This window comes from Dasypus novemcinctus, chromosome 27 (assembly GCF_030445035.2).
Source record: "Dasypus novemcinctus isolate mDasNov1 chromosome 27, mDasNov1.1.hap2, whole genome shotgun sequence".
In the NCBI taxonomy this organism is placed as follows: Eukaryota; Metazoa; Chordata; class Mammalia; order Cingulata; family Dasypodidae; genus Dasypus; species Dasypus novemcinctus.
In genome coordinates this window covers 44,248,322-44,273,142 of record NC_080699.1, presented here as the reverse complement: position 1 = coordinate 44,273,142, position 24,821 = coordinate 44,248,322, and the positions used below count along the sequence as shown (strand labels likewise).

Here is a 24,821-nt window from a genome sequence, read left to right as displayed (position 1 = left end):
GGGAAGGTGGTGGCTGAGGAGAGCCCTGGGGAGCCTTTGGGGAGGTGGTGGCTGAGGAGGGCCCTAGGGGGCCCTTCGGGGAGGTGGTGGCTGAGGAGGGCCCTGGGGGGGCCTTCGGGTTGGTGGTGGCTGAGGAGGGCCCTGGGCGGGGGGGACTTTGGGGCAGTGGTGGCTGAGGAGGGCCCTGGGGGCGGTGGTGGGGATGGGAGCTGCCTCTGAACAGGAAAGGGCTCAGGGCCTGGTGAAAATCTCCCTGTCCCAGGTCCTTTCGCCCAGGGGTCTTGCAGATGTAGCTTCAGCCCAGTGGGGAGGCAGGTGAACTGTGGGAGGGAATGAGCACAGGAAGCCCAAGGTTCTTCTGATCCTGAGCCCGGGAGACCCTCTGCTCCTTCCCCAGACCCTCCTGGCCCTAAGAAGCCTCAGGACGCTCCCAGGCGCCCCAAGGGGAATGAATTTCTGGGCCTGGGTGGGGGGGGGGTCACCCAGGAGGGGTGCCTGCGAAGCCCCCATCTATCTTCACTGCAGCCCTGGCTCAGAGAGCACCCGCACCCGCCCTGCTGTGGCCCCGGGCTCCAGGCCCCAGCAGCCTGAGCCAGTCCTCACGCGGCCCCTGCCGGCTTGCACACCAGGCACGCACCTCCAGGCTAGGGGCCCGCTAGGCGCACGCTCACCAACGCGGCCTGCTTCTGTGTGTGCTGCGGCAACTTAGTGATGCCCGCCATTCACCAGGACCCACTTGAACATGGAGGGGGTGGGTGGAACTTGGGGGACGGTGGGGGAGCAGCAGTGGCACCCCCCAAGGTAGGGCTGCCCCCCGTCCGCCTCCCCCAGGCTCAGGCTGGCTGCCCAGGAGGCTGCCTGGGCCTGCACTCAACCAGGACGCACGTGCTGTGGCCATCAGATGCTGCTCCACAGAAGCATCTGCTTCCCGCGGAAACCCACAGGGCTTGGCTGCTGGGGCCTCGCTGCCTGCCCACTCCTGGGTCGCTCTTCTCTGTCGCCGTGCTTCCATCTGCCTGCTCCACCGGCTTGTGGCAGCAACTCTCAGCCTGCCTGTCTCTCCCAGCATCTCCTCCAGGATCTGCATTTCTCCCCATTTCCACCCCCCCCCCCACTAGTGGACCCTGGAGTCTCTCCCTTCCCTTGTCTTTATTCATACTTCTTCCTCCTGTTTCTCTGCTGGCTTTTCCCAAATTCATTTTCCCCCCACCCCCTTACTCGTACATATTCAATGCCTCCTTGAAAAGCCACCTAGATTACTCTACATGGTAAAGGCCTAGTTCCGTTTGAGGAGTGAGATTTCTTAGTCTAATTCTCCACCCATCTCAGAACTTAGTCTGGATTAATTGTCTAGAAAATGCTGGTAAATCCTCTCACCTTTCTACGCCAGCTTGGCTGGTGCAATGCCTGCTCTTCGGTGGTGGGACAAGGTAGCTGCCAACTGTGCAGAGGTGTGTCAAGTGTGCAGAGGTTTGTAGGTGTGGACGGTTGTAGGCTTGTGATGTATGTAGAGGTGAGTAAGGTATGTAGAGGCATGTAAAATGTAAAGGTGTGTAAGTGTGCAAGGTGTGTAGGTAAGTGCATAGGTGTGTATGGTATATAGGTATGTAACATGTAGGATTGTGTAAGGTGTGTAAGGTGGTAGGTGTGAGGTATGTAGCAGTATTTAGGTACATAAGGTTTACAGGTGTGGAAGTGTGCAAGGTGTTTAGGTAAGGTGCATAGATGTATGGTGTGTAGGTGTTTAAGTTGTGTAGCTGTTTAAGTGTGTAAGATGTCTAGGTTAGATGTGTTGGTGTGTGAAGTATATAGAGGTGTGTAGGTATATAAAGTGTGAGGTGTGTAGTTAAGGTACATAGGTGTGTATAGTGTATATAAAGTGGGTAAGGTATGTAGAGATTTATAGGTGTGTGTTTAAGATATGTAGGAGTATCTGGGTGTGTGGTGTGTAGAGGAAGGTAGGTGTGTAGGGTATGTAGAGGTGTGTGCAAGGTATGTGGAGGTGTGGGTGTGTAAGGTGTGTAGAGGTGTGCAAGGTGTGTAGAGGTGTGTAGGTGTGTAAAGCATGTAGAGGTGTGTAGGTGTGCAGGGGTCAGGCACGGCAGCCGTGATGGAGTGGCCAGTGGCACTGAGGAGACACCAGCGTTGGAGGCAAAGGTCAGCACCCCTCAAGGGGAGTTACAGAGTTCAGTCCTGGAAATAAACTTGGGGTCCAAATTCTCTCATCCTGCTGGGCTTTCACATCTCTGTTGCCCCTTACAACTCTCACGGGAGCTGCATAAATGAGGAAGCTGTGGTACCTGGAGGAAAAGTCACTCCTCAAGCACTTCCCAGCCCTTGAGGGACAGGGCTGGAATTAGTCTCATCTTCTAGATGTTCAACCTCGAGCTGAGGCAGGTGAGTGAACAGAGAACCTGGAGAAGCACTGATGGTGGCAGTTAAAGGACAAGCGGAGCGAGAAGCCCAGCGGAACAGAGCGTGCAGCCTGTGGGAGAGCGGAGCCCGGTGGAGGGAGACAGAACCCTTTCCACCCGGGAGAGAGGGCGAGAGGGCGGCCAGGTCGGGCGGGGAGTGGCCGCGTGTCAGCCCCGGTGCTTGCTTCCACAGGCCTCGGCAAAGGGGAGATGGGCACCCACGGCCTCTTCCTTGCATGCTGGGTCCCCCATCCCGTTGTTTCTCCGTCTTTCTCTGTTTATCCTTCTTCTTCCCATCTTCAGGTGACCTGCGTCCATGGAGTCTTCAGCTCTCTCCTCTAGCCCCATCTCCCTTCCATTTCCTCCATCCCTTTCCCTCTTTTGACTCACAGGTTACCTCCTGGAGCCTCTGCCCGACTCCCCGGCCTTTGTCTTCTCCCTGCCAGAGGAGCCTGTGCTGTCTCAGGTGGCAGAAGAGCGGCTCAGGTGAGGTTTCCTGCCTTGGGCTCCTGTGGAAATGGGCTGGAGCTCTGCTGCCGTGTGTCCTCCCGCTGTCCTTGATTATGGTCTAAAGCCTCACGGTGGCCAGTCCCCATATGCCTCTCTTCTTTGTGGACACTACGAGAGGCATGGGCTCAACTTGACCCTGCATCCAGCTGTGGCCGACCTGCCCCCCAGCCCAGCTGATCCCCATGGAGGCCTCATCCTGGGCCCCTCAGCACCTCCCCTCTGCAGGGAGGCTCCTGACTCGCCCCTCTCCCGCCCACACCTGCCAACCCCATCAGCCTGGGAGAACGGGCTCGGCCCTAAGGCCCCTGCCTGCTCTCTCCATCTTGGCCTTGCTTCCACACCCAGCTGCTTCCCAGTTTTCACATGGGACTCCAAGACCAAAGTCCTAATATTTTTTCTTATGTCTGTCTAAAACAAAACCAAACCCTGAAAAACCCTTAAAACTGCACTGTGTTTTTGACCTTCTGTGCTGCCAACAGGAGCCTCACCTGAAAGGCTGAGATGCCTCGCCTGGTCCTTGGGTGGAAGTGGACAGGAAGGCAGCCCCCAAAACTCTTCTTCATTTGTTCTCCCTCTTTCCCTCCCCCTTTTTTTTTAAGATTTATTTTTTATTTATCTCTCCCCCACTCCATTGTCTGCTCTCTCTGTCCATTTGCTATGTGTTCTTCTGTGTCCACTTGTATTCTTGTCAGCGGCACTGGGAATCTGTGTCTCCTTTTGTTGCGTCATCTTGCTGCATCAGCTCTCCATGTGTGCAGCACCACTCCTGGGCAGGCTGTGTGTTTTTCATGCGGGGCGGCTCTCCTTGCAGGGTGCATTCCTTGCGCATGGGGCTCCCCTATGCGGGGGACACCCCTGTGTGGCACGGCACTCCTTGCGCGCATCAGCACTGCACGTGGGCCAGCTCCACACGGGTCAAGGAGGCCAAGGGTTTGAACCGTGGACCTCCCATGTGGTAGTCAGATGCTCTATCCATTGAGCCAAATTCACTTCCCTCTTTCCCTCCTTGACTTGAGCTCTGGGCTCACCTGCAGTGTAAAGGAGGTGGGGTGAGGGCTGATTGGAGCCTCCCAAGTCTCCTCAGAGCTCAGCTCTCAGGCTTCTTCAGTGTGAAGAGACATTTCAGCGGAGAGTGAATTGAGTGGGGAGACACAGTTTCTCTCTCTAATTTCTTGTAGAAACCCAGGAGGGAGATAGCAAAAAACATTGGATCTGGTGCCAAGAGCTCAGTTAGATCCAGCTGTGAGGTCTTGGGCAACTTGCTAAATCTGTCTGAGCCTGAGGTTCTTATCTGTCAAGAAAGAGAGATAAGAATCCTATCTCACAGCATTGTTGAGAAGATTAAATGAGAAAACGTGAATGTGAGCACTTGGTAAATTATAAAGAGCTCTTGAGGACCTCTTATTTAGGGAGCAGAAGTGGGATGGACTGAAGGAGAGGGAGGCAGTGAGCAGCACCGTTTTGGAAGAGGCTTGATGAAGAAGTTCTGAGAAGCAGCTGAGGAGGGAGGGGTGCCTCAAAGCCCAGGGACCCGCAGAGCAGAGGACGGCAGAGCTCTGCCCCTCCACCTCCTTGGTGGCAGAGTCTCCCCCTTTGTGCAGATGCTGCTGAGGTGCCACAGCCTTCCCGCCCTGGGCCTGGCCTTTGGGTGGCAGAGGAGCAGGAATTAGCTGGGCACTTCCAGGGACACAGGGAGGCGGCTCTGTGAAGCAGAGTGCTGGCATCTTAGAGCAGCTCCATCTCCTCTGCAGAAGAGAAGGCAGGCTCTTCTTACCTTCTTGAGGACAGACTCCAAAAACATGGCATCATTATAGATTTAACAAATAAAGTGGGTAAAAGAAGCATTAAGCCACGAAAAGGCATTATAGACTCCTCCCTCCTTCCCCTTGTGCACGAGGGCAGAGTCTGCTTTTGATGCTCCTATCTGTGTTGTCTGCTTGTGGAATTGTAAGTTCCTCTCAGACGAGGACCTTGTCATTTTGGATTACATTTCTGCTTGGTGCCTTGCAGACACATCCACTTAATACATATTACTTGACTGAGTGATTGGAAAAGAGCAGGAACAAAGGGAGAGGGAAATCAGAGGTGAGCTGCTTTTATGTAATCTATTGTGTAAAAGACCTGAGCATCCCAGCTTTTGTACCGATTGGGACACAATTAAACTTCCACTTTCTGCCTGAAAAGAAAACCATAGTACCAACAAACAGCTGCCTTGTACTCTTTATGCTTTGGCAGGCTCTGGCTAGGATAGGAGCCTTTGACTGCTGGGGATGGAAGGGGCTGTTGGGTAGGGGAAGGGGGATGTAGAATAGGCTTAAGGAGGTACAGAGCTCAGGGAAGCAATTCAGAATATTAGAATGGACTTGTTGGTCCAACCATTTCATTTTACAGAAGAGGAAACCAAGGTCCAAACAGATTAAGTGACTTGTTCAAGATCAACCAGCTTGTTGGTCTTCTGACTCCCAATCTCAGACTCTTCCAATGATTCCAAACTTTCTCCTAAGAAAGGATCCAAAGAGGGACAAGACACCCAAAACAGGCTAAGTTTGAGGCCCACTTCTGGCATGGAAAAGGAAGGCCAGGCCGAGCCCAAGAGTGTCCAGCTCAGAGAAAGAAAGCAGCACAGTATGGACATTTGCTTGCCTGACCCCATTGGCCTGGTGGTCCTGGTGGGTCTGTGGGTGTGGAGAGGGCCCTCCCCAGCAGCAGGGCCAGGTGAGGACTGAGACCCCATCTCCAGACTTTCCCAATGATGCCCCCCTTCTGCCCGTAGTTGGAGAAGGAGATGGGGACGAGAGCCTGCTTCTGATTTCTGGTTTTTTGGCCCTGACTCCTGCTTGGCCTGAGCCAGGGGGGCCAGAAGAATGGGAAAAGAGAAATAAAATAGCTGGAGGATGAAGACGCCCATCTGCCATGTGGGCAGGGGGCCGGAGGAAGAAGGTGGACCTCTGGCTCAGAAGATGAATTGGGGATCCGTGGCTTCAAGGGGCTCTGAGGAGCAGCTAATATCTGTGAGGGCTCATAGAACAGAACAGAAACAGTACAGGTTTTGGAGCCGGGTAAATGTGGACTTGAATCCTGTAAGCCTAGGGCCAAGTTCCCTGACGGGTCTTTGAACTCAGTTTCTCACTCCATAATATGAGGTGATAATAATATCAACCTTACAGGCTTATGGTAGAGGTAATGTATCCATCTGGGGTCTTCAGAGAAACAGAATCTAAAGGATGTGTGTGCAAGTGTGTGTGTAGAGGAAGAGCTAGTGATATAAAGAGATTTATTTTAAGGAATTAGCTCATGCGGTTGTGGGGCTTGACAAGTCCAAATTCCATACAGCCGGTCAGAGGCTGGAAATTCCTGGAGGAGTGATATTGAAATCTTTAGTCTGAGTCTGTAGGGGATGCCTGGGAGAAGTGAAGGGTGTGGTGTTGAGACAGAATTCTTTCTGATTCTGGAACCCTCAGTTCTAGAACCCCCAGTTCTAGACCTCTAATTGATTGGATGCAGCTCACCCACCTTGCTGATTATAGATGCTAATCCCATCTATGAAATACCTCCATGGCAACAAGTAGGCCAGTGGTTGACTAACAACTACTAGCCAGGTTGGCCCATAAAATTAACCATCACAGTTATGCAAATTTATGGAATTTCTAGAACATAATAGGTGCTTCTAAATGCAAGTTCCCTTTGCTTCCATTTTCCCAGCTGGGCCTACCTACCTCCCTTTGCTCTCCAAGCTGCTGAGAGCAGCCAGCCAACCTCCTCAAGATGCTCCCCTGGCTTTTTGGCAGTGGAAGGCTCAGTGTTTCTTGTAGAGGACCTCTTCCTTGTAGGAGCTTCCTGAGAGTCTCCACTGGGCAACAAGAGCTCTGCTGGGCCCCAGCACATTAAAAAAAAAAAGTTAAAACAATTATGCAAAGTGGTCAACACAGTAGATCCTGAGAGTCTAAAGAAATCAAGCTGCTGGAATAAAAACCACATGTTGCAGATGTTCACTTAGGGACTTAGGGACTTCAGGCCAGTTAGTGAATGCCAAACTCCATACTGAGGGGCTCCTCTCCCTCTGACCTTGGCAGGTAAGCAGGTCACATCACTTAGCTTGGGGCCTCTGCCGCCAGCTGACCCGTCAGTAGAGTGGAGACAGTGTCACTGCTTAAGAGATGGAAACAAACCCAAGCTCAAATCTCCTGGCTGCATGACCTTGGGCAAGTGATTTTACCTGTCCAGTCCTCAGCTTCCTTGTCTATAAAAGGGGACACGATTTCACTCAAAAGATTTCTCTGAAGAGTAAGTTGAGATTGGTCATTGTTAATTACCACTTAGTAAATAGTAGCCATGAAGGTGCTTTTAGATGATGATGTTATATAATATCTACAACCAGAGCAATGAAGTGATTTTTTAAAAACTTTTGTAGTAATCTATTTACAACTCAAAATTTCCCATTTTAATAATTTTCAAGTTTTCAATTCAGTGGTATTAATTATAGTCACAACATTGTTCTATTATTACCAACACCCAATACCCAAACTTTTTCATCCCCTCAAACAGAAACTCTGTATCTCTTAAGTAATAACTCCCCATTTCCCTTACCCACCCCGCATCGCCCCCAGCTCCTACAACCCGTAATCTATTATCTGTCTCTAGGAATATGCTTATTTTAAATAGTTCATATCAGCAAGATCATACCTTATTTATCTTTTTTTTTTAATCCCTCCCCCTTTGTGGCTTTTTTGGGTGCTGTCTGCTCTCTGTGTCCATTTGATGTGTGCTCTTCTGTGTTTTTGCTTGTCTCCCTTTTTTTGTTGTTGTTGTGTCACCTTGCTGAGTCAGCTCTTGGCGGCTCTCCTCAGTGTGTGGGTGAGCCCGCCTTCACAAGGAGGCCCCGGGACGCACACCCAGGGCCTCCCATATGGTAGGCGGGAGCCCAGCTGATAGAGCCACAGCCCAGCTGATAGAGCCACAGCCCAGCTGATAGAGCCACAGCCCAGCTGATAGAGCCACAGCCCAGCTGATAGAGCCACAGCCCAGCTGATAGAGCCACAGCCCAGCTGATAGAGCCACAGCCCAGCTGATAGAGCCACAGCCCAGCTGATAGAGCCACAGCCCCGCTGATAGAGCCACAGCCCCGCTGATAGAGCCACAGCCCAGCTGATAGAGCCACAGCCCAGCTGATAGAGCCACAGCCCAGCTGATAGAGCCACAGCCCAGCTGATAGAGCCACAGCCCCGCTGATAGAGCCACAGCCCAGCTGATAGAGCCACAGCCCAGCTGATAGAGCCACAGCCCAGCTGATAGAGCCACAGCCCAGCTGATAGAGCCACAGCCCAGCTGATAGAGCCACAGCCCAGCTGATAGAGCCACAGCCCAGCTGATAGAGCCACAGCCCAGCTGATAGAGCCACAGCCCAGCTGATAGAGCCACAGCCCAGCTGATAGAGCCACAGCCCAGCTGATAGAGCCACAGCCCCGCTGATAGAGCCACAGCCGCTTCCCTTGTCTTTTTGTTTCTGGCTTCCCTCAACATGGTGCCTTCAGGGTTCATGCATGTTGTCACATGTATCAGAACTTCATTCCTTTTTATGGCTGATAAATATTCCATTGTGTATATATACCATATTTTGTTTACCCATTCATTGGTTGACAGGCACATGGGTTGCTTCCACTTTTCAGCATTGTGAGTAATGCTGCTACAAACATTGGTGTACAAATTTCTGTTCAAGTCCCTGCTTGATATCTTTGTGGTATATACCAAGTGGTGGGATTGCTAGGTCATATGGTAGTTTTATATGTTCAGCTCTTGGAGGAACCACCGTATTGCTTTCCACCATTTTACATCCCCATCAGTGATGACTAGATTTCCAACTTCTCCACATCCTTGCCAACATATTATTTTCCTTCCTTCCTCTCTCCCTCCCTCCCCTCTCCCTTCCTCTTTCTTTTTTCTTTCTGTCTTCCTCCCTTCCTCCCTCCCTCCCTTCCTTCCTTTCTTTCCTACCTCTCTTTCTTTCTTTCACAGCTATCCTATGGATGTGAAATGGTATTTCATTGTGGTTTTGGTTTGATTCCTGGTTGAGCAATGATTTTGAACATCTTTGCATGTGCTTATTTATCACTTGTATATCTTATTTGGAGACATGTCTATTTAAGTTGAATTGGTTATCCTGAGACTAGAGCAAGGCCTTGCTCTGCTTCACGAACTTGACTTCATCTATCCCTTAGCCTCATTTAAATTAGACCCAGCGACCGTCAATTCCCAATCCCTTACCCTTACAATCCCTCCCCACTGGTCTGAGGAAAAGATCCTTCCTCTCCGCATCTTGTGAATGGCCACCTCGGAGGGGTAGATTTCATCGGACTGCCGGCTTCTCTGGAACACAACTACAGAGCGCCATCAAAGATGGCCTCTTGGGCCGGGAGATAGCGCTGGCTGAGCAGGCAGGGCAGGGGCCTCTAGTGGAAGGTGGGTGTCTCTGGAATTGGGGGCCTGCATTCCCACCAGCTGGGTCTTCTGCTTGGGAGCTGACCTGGACCATCAAGGCCGCCCCAACTCCTAGGGAGCCTGCTCCAAGCAGCCCATGTGACCCACCTTTTGCCCTTCGGGCCCCTTGGACCACTCAAAGCAGCCCCTTCTCACACCTCAGTTAGCCACTTAGGGAGAAGAAAAAGCAAGTGCAAGCTGGGGAAATCTGCCCAGACAATGCTGAATCTTTCAGGAGCCTGCCGTTGCCATGGCAGCAAGCCGGGAGCACCATTTCCCGGGCCTGAGAAGCCCAGGCAAAGGCGGCATGGGGGGCACCTGCTCTGCTGGGCTGCTGCCCGCTCTGCTCCCCAGCCCCAGCTCCTGGGTCCCTTAGCAACAGCCATGGCCATCACCATCGCAACCTCCATGGTGATGCCTGCACTGCCAGGAGCATTGTCCAAGGGGTCTCTTAGGGGAGAGGGAGGGGTTGTGTGACTGTGAAAGTGAGTGTGCATGTGCTTGTGAGTGTGAGAGTAGGCAGGTGTGCGTGCGTGTTGGATGTGCACGTGCATGGGCGTGAGGGGCTACATGCATTCCCACGTGTGTGTGTACATGTGCGTGCATGTGCATATGTATGCGTGTGCAAATGTGTGTGTGTGTACTCCTTCCTGAATTGGAAAAGCCAAATCCATTTTGTGTGTACTCCTGATGGTAGAGCCTAGACGTGAAGTTGAAAAGGAAGGGGAAGCGGCCTGCTTTTGCAGTGTTAGCCATATAATAATTATAAGGATGGTTCCTAATTATGTGGAAAGGAGACTCACACATTTGAGGTCAGACGGACCCCTTGGTGATCAGATGTCCTCCCTCTGAACTTCTAAGAACAGGTCTCTGTACTGATGTCTAGGTACTTGTTTCTGGAGAACAAGTTTGGATGTGTTTAGCAGATTCTCCAAGCCCCCTAAGGAAAGAACCTTAATTACAGAGCCTTCTGCTTTTCAGAATCAGAATTGTCTTAGAGTCGATTGATCAGGCGGCTGGAGGGCTATGCTGGGTGAGGAGGGAGAAGGATACCTAGCAGGGGCATAGGGCACGCTGCCTGGCCTCTCCCTGACCCTGCTCCTTCTGCGTCTCCCAAGACCTACTCTTTGCCCCACCCTGCACCTCTGGGTCACACACCATCTGGGAAGCTGAAACCACGAGTCCCGTTCCTGACCCGTCCTTCTGACGACTTTCTGCTTTTCCCCAGCTTCTGTCCTGGGGGCACTGCCACGGGCTCACGCGTCGTGGCAGCTCGTGGCATGATGTTGAGCGGTTTCCACCCATGATCCACACAACCCCACTACTCGAACATGACCCTCTGAGGAAGGCCCCCTCATCATTGCCACTTAAAAGATGCGAACCTTGACATAAAGAAGGAGAAAGGTAAAGGAATCGCCCCGGGTTGATAACAGTTAGAAGCTGGAGGGGCCCCCAAGGGGCAGCTCTGCGACGTGGTCGGGGCACCACAAACTGAGGGTCCCGATTACTCCTACCCGGAAGGACGGTTAGGGGAGTTAGATGAGTGGAATCTGAAGGGCGCAGCGCGGTATCTATCACCAGATGACGAGGGTGGCCTCCAACCCCGCGCTGGCCTCATTCTCGAGCTCCTGATTGCAGAGGCAGTTTTCAGAGGGCGTTCTTTATCATCCTGATGCGAGGGCTGGATCACGGTAGAGTGGAAAATCACCAGACCTAGACTTGGCTTTGCCTCTTACCGAATGTGCATGAGTTACACCGGCTTTTGCAGCCTCTGTTTCCTTATCTAAGCAGAATAGGGGTCCCAATGTCCCCCCGGTTTTCTCTGGGAAAAGTGGGGGTAATCAATCACGATTGATTAGAGGAGGATCCGATGACGCAACATCTGGGAGAGTTCTTCGTCAGTGGAGCCCAGCCTCGGGAACGTACTCCCGGCGGGGGCACGGGCGCCCCGGGCTCCGGCCGCCGCGGAGCTTGCCCTCTTCCCGGCTGCGCCTCGGGCTGGGAGCCCCGTGTGACCTCTGGAGGGCAGGCGGCACGCTGCCCTGGAGGACCCACGGCCTGGATTTGCGGGCAACAGGGGGGCGTTGGAGAACTGCAGGGAGGAAGCAGGCCCGGCTGCTCCGGGGGCAGGGGCCGGGAGGTGCAGCTGTGAGCAGGAGGCCAGAGGGGCGCGGCAGGTGGGACGGAGTCCCAGAAGCCCCTCCAGGCCGGCGTCCCAGCGCGGGGGTGTGTGGCGCCTTCCCGGCGAGGAGGGGCAGGTAGTGGAAACCGAGAACAGCCTCGTTAGTCACCGCTGCAGAGAAGCACAGCAGGTATTAGCCAATCAGCTGTGGAGGTGCACCTCCCCCCGGGGCTGTTTGACCCCAGCTGGGGCGGCGGAGGTGCACCTCCCCCGGGGCTGTTTGACCCCAGCTGGGGCGGCGGAGGTGCGCGCTCCCCAGGGCTGTTTGGCCCCAGCTGGGGCGGGGGAGGTGCGCGCTCCCCCGGGGGCTGTTTGACCCCAGCTGGGGCGGGGGAGGTGCACCTTCCCCGGGGCTGTTTGACCCCAGCCGGGGCGGGGGAGGTGCGCGCTCCCCGGGGGCTGTTTGACCCCAGCTGGGGCGGGGGAGGTGCACCTCCCCTGGGGGCTGTTTGACCCCAGCTGGGGCGGGGGAGGTGCACCTCCCCCGGGGCTGTTTGACCCCAGCTGGGGCGGGGGAGGTGCGCGCTCCCCGGGGGCTGTTTGACCCCAGCAGGGGCGGGGGAGGTGCGCGCTCCCCAGGGGGCTGTTTGACCCCAGCTGGGGCGGGGGAGGTGCACCTTCCCCGGGGCTGTTTGACCCCAGCCGGGGCGGGGGAGGTGCGCGCTCCCCGGGGGCTGTTTGACCCCAGCCGGGGCGGGGGAGGTGCGCGCTCCCCAGGGGGCTGTTTGACCCCAGCTGGGGCGGGGGAGGTGCACCTTCCCCGGGGCTGTTTGACCCCAGCCGGGGCGGGGGAGGTGCGCGCTCCCCGGGGGTGTTTGACCCCAGCTGGGGCGGGGGAGGTGCGCGCTCCCCGGGGCTGTTTGACCCCAGCTGGGGCGGGGGAGGTGCGCGCTCCCCGGGGGTGTTTGACCCCAGCTGGGGCGGCGGAGGTGCGTGCTCCCCGGGGGCTCTTCGACCCCAGCCGGGGCGGGGGAGGCCAGGCCTCCTCGCGGAGCCGCGGGGCTCTGGGCGCGCACCCTGGACGGGCGGGCCGCGGCTGGCGGGGAGGCGAGCAGCGCGCGGAGGCGAGGATGACACACCCGCGCCGTCGCAGCCGCCTGGGGGTGCCCGGCCTGGGGAGGAGCCGCCGCGCCCACCGCTGACTCAGGCCTGCTGGCGGCTGCTCGGCTCCTGCCTCGCGCTCGGCTGGGGCGCAGAGGTGGCTTGGAAAGCTGCGTAATGCAGAGGCAGTTACAACAGCAGCGGCCGGTGAGCCGCCGAGCCTTCGCGAGGAGGCTGGAAGAAGTTTCCCTTTAAGGCTTTAACTGGCGCATGATAACGTGAGGAGTTCCGGGGTCTTTTCTGAGAACGAAGGGCCTGGCCAAATTTTAAAAGACAGGACATGCTGACTAAAGAGGATGCTTTATTATTGGCAACCAACCTTCCACCTCTGGCGAAGGTTCCCAAAGTGCACATATCTTGAAAATGCCCAATTGGCTTAAAAAAAATTAACTTTTAAAAAATGAAAGCATTTGTTGGTTTACAGAAACATGTAAAAAGCGCAGAGTTCCCATACACCCCTTTTACATATAGTTTTTCCTATTATCAACATTTTGCATTGGTGTGTTTCCTTTGTTACAATTCATGACACAACACTGTTATAATTAGGCTATTAATTTTAGCCCACTGTTTGAATTAGGGTTCACTCTTTGGTGGTATGTTGTTTTATGTGTGTGTGTGTGGGGTAACTGAAATACAAACTAAAATTTCCCTTTTTATTCCTTTTCAAATATATTTCAATGATGTTAATTCCCTAACAGTCAATGCCAAAACTTTTTCAACATCCCAAACAGAAACTTCGTACCAATTAAATATTAACCCAGTGTGTTTTCTGTTTTGGGTTCAGAGTCTTAAACCTAGAAGTCAGATCGCTGTGGACATTCAGAAAGGCTAAGTACAGAATTATCAAGATTCTTTGGTCCGATTTTTTCCATGTTCTCACTCTGAAGAGGCTGGGCTAGATTTCAGACATGTCCAGCAAATACCCCAATCCAAGGCTAGGGAACACACCAAGCATTTGCCTTAAAGATTCCATTCTTTTCCAACTTCTCTTTACTCCAAAGGAGAAGTACTGACCATTAAGAAGCAGGCTCAACAAAGAACGGACAAAATGGGGGCAAGGGGTTGCCTTCGGGTGGGGCTTTGTGGGTTTGAGGGGGGCTGGGGATGGGAAGAGGGGTAATATTGTCCAAAAATTGGGGGGAGAGAGGGGCAACATACGAACATGGGAGGGTGTCAGGTGTTCGTTGAGAACAAAATGTTGAGAAAATCATATCAAAGTATAAGTAGGAGGGTTACCTGTTTACGATGCTCAGGGGGTATGGTCTGATGCGGGACGGACTCCGGGGGAATAGCTGAAGGCTCATTTTGCCAAGGTGGGTTGTACCATTGGGAAGAGACCCAAGAAGTGAGAGTTGGGGTGGACCCACATCCTGGGGAGGACTAATGCCGTCAAATAGAGAGAACTGTATCTCTCGTGAGAAAGGATGGCTCCCAGGGCATTAGGGCAGTTGAGAAAGTCAGGTCCTGAATACGGCTGCAAGTATCTCTGGACATGGCTTCTTGGGAAATGGAGATTGGCTGGCGTTGTGGGCCCCAAGGGGAGGGGAAAATGGATGTGGAATGGATGGAACCAAGGTAAACATGGGGGCAAGAGAGGAGTTCTGTGAGAGTACACGAGGATGAATATAAAACATGTAATATTACACCAAAAACATATAGGGGACGACAGACTAATAATGTAAACCATAAGGCAAAACATAGGATAACTAAAAAATTTAGAAAACTGTACAACCTAAAGTATGGACCACATAGTAAGCACAGATGTCACCTTGTTTGAAAGCTATTGTCTCGGAATCTGTACATCAGTTTCAGGAAATACGATATGAATAAGCTAAAAGATTATCGCTGCGGAAGGGAAAAGGTTTTATGGTGGATCTGGGGAAGTACTGTATATTGTATATATGAATTTCGGTGATCTAAGACTCTTGTGAAGCTGACATTATGTTGGGATTCACTTTACAGGAAGTTTTGGATCACAGAGTGGTTCAACAATGGCAGCGGAGGAATACTGATATAGGATGTTATTGATAGAATATATATATGGTTGACAGGGAGTTATACAGGGCATATGCCCAGGGTATATAGTAATGTCTAGATATACTCATAGTGGAAACAATTAAAAACAACAGCTGGGGGGGTACTGGGCCCCTGGCCAGGGGGTCAATGTAGTGGACCCTGGAGGAGCAGCGGCAGTCCCCCAGGTGCAACGGCAAGAACCAGGAAGGAAGGAGGGCCCAACAGTGGGCTCCTGATACTAATGGCTATGCTTTTGAGCCTATACAGCTGCAATAAGAACAAGGCCTAGAGTAGCACTGTGCCTGGAAGTTTCCTCCTGACAGCCTTCATGTTACTCAAATGTGGCCACTCTCACAGCCAAACTCAGCATGTAGATGCAGTGCATTCCCCCCAGCGTGGGACATGACACCCGGGGATGAGCCTCCCTGGCACCGAGGGATCACTACCACATACCAGCTGAAGATGCAACTAGAAAATGACCTTGAATTAAAGGTTCAATACGGATCAGCAGAATATCCCTGTCTACATATAATAACATGACTTCAAAATGCTGTTTGACCTAATGTAAGGGGGAAATGGAAAGGAGAAATGAGATTATAAGGCTATGAGTCTCTAAAAAAGAGTCTGGAGGTTGTCAGAAGGAATGCCCGTATGCACAACTGAGCAGAGTCTAAGAGACAGATAAAGTAGATACAACCCCAGGTATTGGTTCTTTTGAGGGCTAAAGAGACCCACGGGTTTTATGGTCATGGCAGATGGGGTTCACTGCCATGGCAGATGGCCCTTCTTTGGAGCTGGTGTTTCTGCATGATGGAATTGGACTCAGAGGGGTTCTCTTCTCACAAGACTTGCATGCTACTTTATTGGAATGGTAGTTGGTGCTGGGGTTTAAGATATATTAAGGGGATTTTAATCTCTGGACTGATAATATGACACCCAGGCCCAGAGCCTCAACAGACTTCAGCTACTACACTTTGATTTATTGGACTTACCCCACTCAGCTAACATGGAGTTGAAGAAGGTCAACCACCACACCATGGAGCCTAGAGTGTCTACAACTGAAAGCAGGAGGAGTGCATCCAGTATCCATGTGGAATCTAAGCCCCCACTTGACATAGATGTGCAATGGACACAACTAATCCAATGTCCACAAAGAAAATGTGGAATGGGTGTGGGAAGGGTAGCCATGGTGGCTGCTGGGTTTGGGGAATGGGAGGAAGAGATGAGATGTGGAGCCGGTTTCGGGACGTCGAGTTGTCCTGGGTGGTGCTTCATGGACAATTACGGGACATTGTAGATCCTGCCAGGGCCCACTGGATGGAACGTGGGAGAGTGTGGGCTATGATGTGGACCATGGACTATGGGGTGCAGTGATGTTCAGAGATGTACTTACCAGGTGCAATGGATGTGTCACGATGATGGGAGAGAGTGTTGCTGTGGGGGAAGTGGGGGGTGGGGGCGGTGGGGTTGATTGGGACCTCATATTTTTTTAATGTAATTTTTAAAAATAAATAATTTTAATAAAAAAAAAAAAAAGAAGCAGGCTCAGAATTTGTGGATTACCAGAATGGAAAAGTGAGATGATTGACATGAAGATGTAAATGCAGTTAGTGATGTCATTTCTTTTTTTTTCTCTTTTAATTTTCCTACATGTAAGGTTTCATTTCCCTCTGCCTCTTTTTTTTTATAGATTAAAGAAATTTTTTTTAAAAAGATACATAGACCATAGAAAATGTTACATTAAAAAATATAAGAGGATCCCATATTCCTCCACTCCCCATCCTCCCTACTCTTCCCACATCACCAAATTCTTTCATCAGTGTGGCACATTCATTGCATTTGATGAATACATTTTGGAGCACTGCTGCACAGCGTGGATTATAGTTTACATTGTAGTTTACACTCTCCGCCAGTCCATTCGGTGGGTTATGGCAGGATATATGATGTCTTGCATCTGTCCCTGCAATACCATTCAGGGATGTCATTGCTTTAACCTCGAGTACACGTGGGCCAGAGACAACAGTAGGCTCCCAGACAGAGATGGCCCCCCAGGGGTCCTGGGACACCCAGGGCCGAGGAGGGACCCACCCAGGGGAGTGGGTTCTGCCAGCGGAACCTGCTCCCTTTCCCTCCTCTCATTTTTGTTTGTATCTTTCTGCCTTAATAATGCCCCTGCCTACCTACCTGTTCTGCTGCCCCTGCCATGGGCTGGCCTGCTCACCAGGTGCAAAGAATTCCTATTCCTGAGTTTTTATTATGAAATTAGAAAAGCAACTGTCATGTTTCCAGGACTATCCCTTAGCACGTTCAGGCTTCAGGCCTGTTTGGATTGACTCCTGCAGACATGTTCCAGAGTTCCATTAGACACAAGAACTCTGACAATCAGGGTGATTCAACCATCTGATTGCGTAAAAAGTGTTTTAGTTAGCCAAAACTGTTGAAAGCATTATATCAGAAATGGGTGACTTTTACAATGGGGATTTATTAGAGGTTGCGAGCTTACTGTTCTGAGGACGTGAAAATGTCTGAATCAAGGAATCTTCAGGTGATACTTTCTCCCTTAAGACCAGCACGTGGAGGCATCTGCTGATCTCTCCCTTCTCTTCCTGTTTTCATTTCTTTCAGTTTCCCGCTTTGTGACTTTGTCTCTCAGCTTCTGGGCTCCACTGACTTCAGCTTCTGGCTTTCGGTCATTCTCTCTCAGCTTCTGGGGTTTTCTCTCTGTCTCTTTCTCTGTAGTTGTCCCACTTATGAAGCATTCCACTGAGAGGATTAAGACCTACCCTAGGTCACGCCTTAATGAAGTAATCTAACCAAAAGTTCCCACTTAAGATTGGTTCACACCCACAGGAATGGATTAACTCTAAGGACATGATATTCTGGGGTACATAGAGTTTCAAACCATCACAGCGAGGAACTGAGATCTTTGCCCACAGAGATCTCTAGAAATAAAATCCTAATTCTTGCATCCTCCTGGAGGCAGTCCCTGGCAGGAGAGGATGGCCTACTGAGCATTCTTTTCTGCTCTGAGGCGTCCAGATCTCCTGCAGTCCTGCCTTGCTCCTCACACACTCTTCACTTCCACCGTTCCCTACCAGCTGCAGAGCAATTAATAGTTCTCGCCCAGGAAGCTTCCTCTCCACATAACATTCTTTGGCTGCAGTCTCATGCCATTTAATGCATGGGCAACACAGTCAGCATATAGATTGGGCTGCTAATATAAGAAGGGCAAATGAAGATGGGAAAGAAAATGTTACCAGCCTGAGCTGCCTCTTCGGGGGAGAAGATAACTTCTTACAGGACAGTTAATCAGCTGCCTCTGCCGCTTAGTAAAGGAGTCCTGGAGGAGATTTAATGAGATTTTATCACCACGACCCTGCCCTCCTCCAACACATACAGGAGCAGAAAGGAGGGGGAGAGAAGGACCTAGTGCTGGGGCTGAGGCTGTGGATGTGGTCTCTGTTTCCCACCTCCATCTGCCTGTCAGCAAGTAATCCCTCAGAACGCACTAAGGCCTAGCCCTCTCCTGCCTCAGAACGCACCAAGGCCCAGTCCTCCTCCCTCAGAACGCACAGAAGCCCAGCTCTCTCCTCCCTTAGGATGCACCAAGGCCCAGGCCTCCTCCCTCAGGACAAACCAAGGCCCAGCTCTCTTCTCCTTGCTGCAGGAGTTGGCCCCATACATCCTTTATTTGTGATGTGGGGTCTTGTTTATCCTCAAATCCATCTGATTTGAATTTTCGCCACAACCAGGTCCTTGCTGAGTTTTGTCTCTGTGAGGCATGACCATTTAAGATGCAACGTAGTCCCTTGGGTGTGGGAGACAAGGCCAGAGGACCAGGGTCTAGGATCACTCCTGAAGGGGATGCTCAAGTATCACACCTTGAGGGTCAGGTACCACAGATTTAAAAAACACACTTGTGGGAAGTGGACTTGGCTCAACAGATAGAGCATCGCCTACCACATGGGAGGGCCACGGTTCAAACCCTGGGCCTCCTTGACCCCTGTGGAGCTGGCCCACGTGCAGTGCCGATGCGCACAAGGAGTGCCGTGCCATGCAGGGGTGTCCCCACGTAGGCGAGCCCCACATGCAAGGAGTGTGCCGCATAAGGAGAGCCGCCCAGCGCCAAAGTGCAGCCTGCCCAGGAGTGGTGCTGCTCACATGGAGAGTTGACAACAAAAAGAAACACAGATTCCTGGTGCTGCTGATAAGGATAGAAGTGGTCACAGAAGGACACACAGCAAATGGACACAGAGAGCAGACAACTGGGAGGGGGGATGGGGAGAGAAATAAATAAAAATAAATCTTTAAAAAAACAAACAAAACAAAACACTTGTGAGGGAAGCAGATGTGGCTCAACCAATTGGGCTCCCATCTACCATATGGAAGGCCCTGGGTTCACATCCTGGGCCTCCCTGTGAAGGCAAGCTGGCCCACACCCGCAGAGAGCTGATGGCCCACGCCCGTGGAGAGCTGGTGCAGCAAGATGATGCAATGAAGGGAGACAGGCAGACACAGAGGAATGAGCAGTGAATGGACACAGGGAGCAGACAGCAAGCAAGCGGCAGGGGGTGGGGTGGGATAAATAAAAGCAACAACAACAACACACACTTGTTCTTTCAGACTAGGAGACCTCCTGAAGAGAAATGGTTGGCTAAAGCCCTACTTGTAGGTAGAAGAGCAGGAACAAAACTCATGTCATCCAATTCTTTGGCCTTCCTGTTGTGATATAACCTTTTTCTATCCTATTGGGATGGAGCCTTCTCTAGCCTGATGTGATGCAGCCTTCTCTAGCCCACGGGATGGAACTTTCTCTACCCGTTGTGATGGAGTTTTCTCTACCTGTTGTGATGGAGCCTTCTCTAAGCAGAGTGCTCTGCTGAAGTTGCTGCACAGCCCTGGATATCTGTTCTCACATAATTGCTCAACAACCCTGCTCAACATCTTGTTATCTCAAACCCTTTGTAAGGCATCCTGTACCTGGCTCCAAGGTTCATGCTGTGAGAACTTCCCTGGCCCGACAGCACCCTGGGAGATGGGGGTCAGGTTGTGCAGAGCCTGTTAGTCATTAGGCCAGGACAAGCAGTACTCATGCTTTCCAGGTCACAGCAGCCTTTGTGACAATCAGGGCTTTGAATGAAGTCACAAAGTATTGGGATCTTTGACTCTCCTGGCTTTGTCTTTTGAATGCCACACTCTTTTCTTTTCAGTTCCTTCATTGCTTCTGTATGAAGGTGGCTCATGACTTCCCTGGTGACTGTTTTCATGTCCTTGCAGTGGAACATGGCGTCATCACCACCCCTACAGCTGAGTATGCTGTGTCCTCCTATCACCACCTCCACTGGCACCTCCTCCACTCCTCCTGTTACTCCTTCTAGTGCTCTGCGATGCTGCTCTGCTTATTCCCAAACTCGAAGACTTGGGAGAAGTGGATACCCTGGTATGTACCCAGAAGTGGGGCAGACGTCTCTCAGCAAACCAGGCTTCTGCTGGCAACTGAGTAATCTGCATACCTGCTATGTGCTACATCTTATCTTGGATGCTAGGAATGTCTGACCACGTAGAACATGGTCTCTGCTCTCAAAAACTACACAGATGCATGGAGCAGGCAGGCAAAACCAATGACTTCCTTACAATGCAATGGACCTACACATGGGGAGCAGGAAGCTCCCAGACAAGGTGACACTTGGGCAGAGGATTGGAGGATGAACATGGATTAACTGGACAGAGAAGGCTGAAGGGAAGGACATGCAGAAAGGTCATTGCTGTTCCCACCGAGAAAGCGCAAAGCTCTGGGCCAGAGTCCAGTGGCCTTGAACTCACCCAAGATAACAGGTGAACTCCTCATCAGCAACATTCTCACTGGGGTGAGGATGTAATGGTGGGGAGTCAGAAGATAAGAGTGTGGCCCTTGGTCTACTGTTGTCTTAGTGTTGCTAGGCTATCATCACAAATATCATAAAGAGGCTTTGGTTTAAACAACAGGCGTTTATTGGTTCATGGTTTCAGAGATTGGAAGGCTTGTTTCTCCTAGGTTTGGTAGCATTCTGGTTGATTGGCAATCCTTGAGGTTCCTTGGCTTTCGCATCACATGGTGATGTCTTCTCCTTTCTCTTTGGGCTCATTTGATGCCTGACTTCTGGCTCCTCCCTGTGGCGTTCTCTGTGTCTGAATTTCTTCTGCTCAGAAAGGACTTGGGTAATCCAGGATACGGCCCAGCCGGATTCAGTTGGGCCACACCTTGATTAAGAATAACACTTTCAGGAGATCTTATTTCCAGTGGGTTCACGCCCACAGCAGGACAGATCAAGACCAAGAACAGTTCTAAGTTCCGGGTACAACACTGCGATCCTCCCCAGCCATAAGCTGCCTAAATGGCCTTAGGGGTGTCACTGAAATTACCTCCTGAAAAGAGGGAATTGGAGAAGATAACCTCTAACTTCCAGCTCTAAAACTGTTCTCTCCCTCCAAAACTTAACAGAGTTCAAGTCAGATCTGGGTTTGTTAAAGCTGGTGGCGAGACCCTCTCCTTCCCAATCGGTAGATTGCCCTGGAGGGTAGAAGGGAAGCTTACTCCCCTTGTCGGGGGAGGACTCCCTCTGTGAATGAGCAAGAGGACACTGGGGCCGAAAAGGAAAATCGATTGAGATGCCAGTGGGAACTCTTCCTGTCACGATGTTCCGCTCCAGAGCCTTCATTTCTATTATTATACCAAGTGATTTATTCCAAAAACATAAACCAAGCAGCAAGAGAGTAACTGGCTCCCCAGGGGGCGGTCCTCCTGTTGATCCACAGATTGCCTCCTGGCCCAAAGCTGCTGCCTCTGGCTCAGCTTAAGCCCGCCTGACATGGGGAGGGCTGCCGGGTGGCCAGGGAGAGGGGACTAGAGGTACCATCTTTGAACATGCCGGACCGCTTGGCCTTCATAGTTCTGAACTCGCCACAAGCTTCCATTCTAATAATTAATGTGAAGCCCAGGTAAATGTCTTTCTCTACTTTTTGCTTTCGTTTCCTCATCTCTGAAATGGGAGAAAAATTTCCCCTTACAAACCCAGGGAGATGCCAAGTCTTGGATCCTGGCCAGATGAAGGATTAGATCAGAGCCGTGCCCTCTGCTCAGTGTACTGGCACCTGGAAAGGATGGGCATGAGGATTGGCTCTATAACCCTGCTCCCCAAACTGAGGTGCTGGAAAATAAATCCCTTCATGGGTGACCTGCTATATCCTTTGAAAACTTAAAACTTGACGTCTTTCAATCCTCCCCATAACCCACGTTATTCTGGCTGGAGTGGAAATGGGATAGTCAAATGGAGCTTTGGGTCACGTGGGGAGTGGGCTGGGCACGGCACTTGGCCATGGTATTTTGGGGAGCTGCTCTGCCTCTGGACTCCTGGAGGGCCTTCTGTTTGTGCAGTTTCATCATCTGTCACTCAGCATATGCCACCTTGTATAATTTAAACGAATATAGTTCATCTATATTTTGAGTCCTCCAAAGGAAAGAACAGAGGGGTACACAGAAGGTTTCCAGTGAATGACTGGGTTTATCATTGCTGATGACTATAACCCCTGTTTCAGGATTGATGAGTCTTTTAGTAAAGAATTAGAATTTGACCTGTTAGAACGTAAGGGTCTTAAAGTCTCAGGCCAACTTCTTTAAGACTTGTGTAGCCTATGTTATATGTGTTTTTAAGTGTCTTTAAAAATCCACTTTCTCCTCTTTAAAGATGAGTGTGTGGATGGACAGTCTACATCTTTTATCATTTGCTTTTCATATTAAAGATGAGGAAAGTGAGCGCTGGCAGCTCACCCGAGGTCACACAATTCATAGTGACAGAGGAACATAGACTGATTTGAAAGCCTGTTTTCTCGGTACCCTGTAATTCTTCCTGTGATTCCCCCACAGGTCTATGAACGATGTTGTAGATAGGAGACCAAAGCTACAGCCCTGTGGCAGAACCAGGCGCAGAATCCAGCTCCCAGATTCCCAGGCTGATATCATCCCTCGCACCAAGCAGTCTACACACCCTCCTGTCTCAGAGAGAGTGCCGTGTTTCAACCAGTTCAAATGTGCTAAGAAGACTGTGTGTGGTTATGCAAGTCCTATGCAGACGCTAACAATGTAAGGCAGTCAGGGATGTCCGGGCTTTAGAGCAGGGCAGGCACGCCTATGCTCATGCTTCTGTCTCTCCTCCCACCCAGAGGAGGAAAATGATCACAGCCACTCCATGTTGGCAGTAAAGAGCCAGATTCCCCTCTCAGGGGTGTACCTTGTATGCACAGGGCTTGGGGAGTAGTGAGAATAAAGGGTGATTTCTTTTCTTCTTGCCCAAGAGAAACTCCCTGCAAAGCAACCAAACCACAGTGAGCTTCGAAGAGGGTTTTCTAACCACTGAGAAGTCAACCCCTGATGTCATTTAGCACTGCTCCCTTCTTACCAACTGTCTGCTATGACATGATGGAGCTAAGTAGGAGCGCTGCTGAAATACAGTCTAGGGAGTGAGAAATTAAGAGACATCTGCAAGGGAAAAAGGGATTTTTTTAAGCAAGGAAGGAAACGAGACAGCAACCAACAAAACAGATAAAAGCAAGATGACTGTTCCAGAGGACTGTGGAAGAGGGCAGAGTAGGAAGCTGTGGGGATCAGTTCCTCCAGAACAACTATTAAACACCCCAGAAATGGTCTGAAACAACTGTTAAGAAACTCCAGCGTCTGGCAGAACACTCTACAGCATCCAAGTATGAGCAGGAGGAAGACACTGATCAATTACAGCGAACGCCGGTAAATTGCTGCCCCACGTGGTGGTTTCCGGCACCCATCCCATTCTTGTAGCAAGGCAGCAGTGGGGTCTGGCCCCTGGTGGAGCTTGCTGGTGACAGAGAGGGATATGAAATTCCACTTCCCCAAGAGCCAGGGGGCTGGGCCATGGACCATGGATTTTTGTTAGCTGCTATGGATTGCTGGGGCCCAGCTCTGAGGTGGCCCATATGCCAACCCACCCCTGACAAGGCAGCAGGAGACTTAAAGATGGTATGTTACCTGCAAAGGATGGTTGAAAGGCTGGATTTGCTGATTAGGTCAATAAATGATACCTTTAGGGAGCCTTGGAAGAAGCTCCTGGCACCCTTCCTGGCCCATCATCATCCTCTTCTCAAGGCAATTTGGAGCCAGCCAGTGTTCTCTTTGTAATCCCTGACCATGTTCCAGCCAGGGAAGCCTGATTTGGGAATCTCCTCTCTGCCTTGTTCCGCCTCCCAGAATTTGCCCTCCAGGCAAAAGCAGCTTGATACCAGCAAAGACATATAGGAAATATTTGAGGCTGATGGCCTGGGGCAAAGGCTTACCTACTTTCAGTTGGACAGTGGAAAACCTGGGAGAGAGAGAAGGTGTGTCTACTGTGAAGTAGAACGAGCATTGAAAATACTGTAAACAGGGAAACTCCTAACACCATTAGCAAGCACAAGCCCGGAACAAGACACAGGACCAGCAAGTATAGGGAGAATCCTACACTTTGCATTCACCTTGGTCAGACTTTCCTGATAGGAGGAGGGCTGACATACAAGAAAATCTTTGTCATATCACCAGCTGGTTAAAAGCTCAAGAAACAGACATATAAGGGAATAAATCTCAGAGTTAACATTTGAATATTTAAATACGTACAGTGTGCAATAAAAATTACAAGACAGAAAAGGAAATAGGAAATGATGAGCCATTCATAGGAAGAAGATAAAAAGTACACAAATGAAGAAAGCCAGCCTATAGATATACCAGAGAAAGACTTAAAAAAGTAATCTTCCATATGTTTCAAGGAGATGAAGGAAAATACATAGACCTAAAGGCTATCTGGAAAACAATGAATGAACAATATTAGATTCTTAATCAAAAGACAGAAATTTTAAAAAGGAATCAAATAGAGCTATTGGAGATGAAAATCATAATAACCAAATGAAAAATTCCCAGGAGGATTTCAACAGTAGAATGGAGCTGGAAGAAGAAAGAATCTGTGAACTTAAAGAAAAGACAATTGAATTGAGTCAGGCAGAGGATCAGAAGAAAAAAAGAACTACAAAAAGAGAAATAAAATAACACTCGGGGACACCATCAGGCACACCAATATATGTATGAT

The 24,821-nt window shown here is 50.8% G+C and overlaps 1 long non-coding RNA gene across 1 annotated transcript; it reads left to right on the top strand.

Moving 5' to 3' along the window:
• Positions 1–11,689, top strand: LOC139437759 (uncharacterized). The gene is made up of 3 exons (XR_011647672.1): positions 1–2,397; positions 2,807–2,900; positions 10,627–11,689. It is a non-coding gene; the product is annotated as an uncharacterized lncRNA (long non-coding RNA).
• Positions 11,690–24,821: the final 13,132 nt, after the last annotated feature.